Raw genomic sequence first — 1675 nt, 5'->3', positions numbered from 1 at the left:
AAGCAGATTAATTAAAGTATAAATATTATTGAGAACATAATATATATATATATATATATATATATATATATTTGGGGGTTAAAATGAGGAAAACTTAATTCATTTGAAATACGGGACGATTCCGTATTTTAAGGGACGGGTGGCAACCCTATACTTTGGGTGTATCCGAGATATGACATCTGGACAGTGGCAATGACAAACTTGTTTAGCCGTTTAATTGCACATTTCAAATTCTACCCACTTTTGGGTTGTAACAATTATGAAACTATGATTTCAACTGTATCTATATACTACAGTTCAAAAGTTCGGGGTCAGTAAGATTGTTTTTTGTAAGAAATGTCTTATGCTAACCATTTATTTTTACATTTAATTAATCAAAAATACAGTAAATAAAACGGTGATATCGTGAAATATTTCAGTTTAAAATAATGTTTCTATTTGAATGTGCTTTAAAATGTAATTTATTCCTGAGATGGCAAAGCTAAATTTTTAAGCAGCCATTGCTCCAGTCTTCAGTGTCACATGATGCATTAAAAATTATTCTGTTATTGATCAGTGCTAAGAAACAGTTATTTTCAGAGTTGAAACAGTTGCTGTTTTAACGGCTTAATATTTTTGTGGAGAGTGATTCATTTTTGTTCTGGATTCTTTTATGGATAGAAAATTCCAAGGAACAGCATTTATTTGAAATAAATATTTTGAACCATTATAAATTATATTTACTGTCACTTTTGATCAACAATGCATGTTTGCTGAATAAAGTATTAAAATATTCGGTAACACTTTTTAATAAGGTTCCGTGCATTAACTAACATTAACTAAGAAAGAGCAATACACTTGTTACATTATTCATTAATCTTTGTTAATGTTAGTTAATAAAAATACAGCTGTTCATTGTTGTTCCAACTTAGCTCAGGTTCATTAACTAACATTAACAGAGTCCATTTTTTTTTATTTTGATACTGTATTAGTAAATGTTGGAATCAGCATTAACTAAGATTAATAAATGCTTTATTACTATTTTCATTGTTAGTTCATGTTATCTAATGTAGTTAACAAATGGAACTTTATTGTAAAGTGCTACCAAATAATGTAATATAAAACAATATAATAATGAATACAACCATATTTAATGGGAATGACTCTTTTAGTAACGTGCATTAATGCCAATAACTGTCAGGGTTCTGCCCTGACACTCCCGTTTGTCTTGTGTTTGTTTCTTGTGTCTGTTGTCCTGTGTCAGCACATGGCCTAGTTTGTTTTTCTCAGCCATGTGCTTCTCTAGCCCCTCCTCCTTGTTTCCTCTTTACCACACCCTCTTGTTAGCCTTGTTGGTCTAATTGTGCTCACCTGGTCCTCGTGTGTTTTCCTCCCTATTTATAGTGCCCCTTGCCCTACTGTCTTTGCCGATCTGTGGTCATTCTTTCCTTCACTGTGTTTGTCTCTGTCTGTGGATGAGTATGTGTTCCTGTCTCCTTGATCTTGTGCTCTAGTCTTGTCTCTTGTAATTCTGTTCTTGTCTTGCTCCTTGTTTTTGGATTTTGTCTGTTTTTGTCTTTTTGCTTTTATTTTAGTATTCATTTAGTTGTCTTAGTCCTGGTCTTTTGTTTGCATTTTTTTGGTTGATATTTAAGTTGTGTTGGTTAATTTAATAATTTTTAACTTTTTTTTTTTT

Source organism: Sinocyclocheilus rhinocerous, unplaced genomic scaffold, assembly GCF_001515625.1.
Source record: "Sinocyclocheilus rhinocerous isolate Xijiao unplaced genomic scaffold, SAMN03320098_v1.1 scaffold484, whole genome shotgun sequence".
NCBI lineage: Eukaryota > Metazoa > Chordata > Actinopteri > Cypriniformes > Cyprinidae > Sinocyclocheilus > Sinocyclocheilus rhinocerous.
This window is presented reverse-complemented; position numbering follows the sequence as displayed.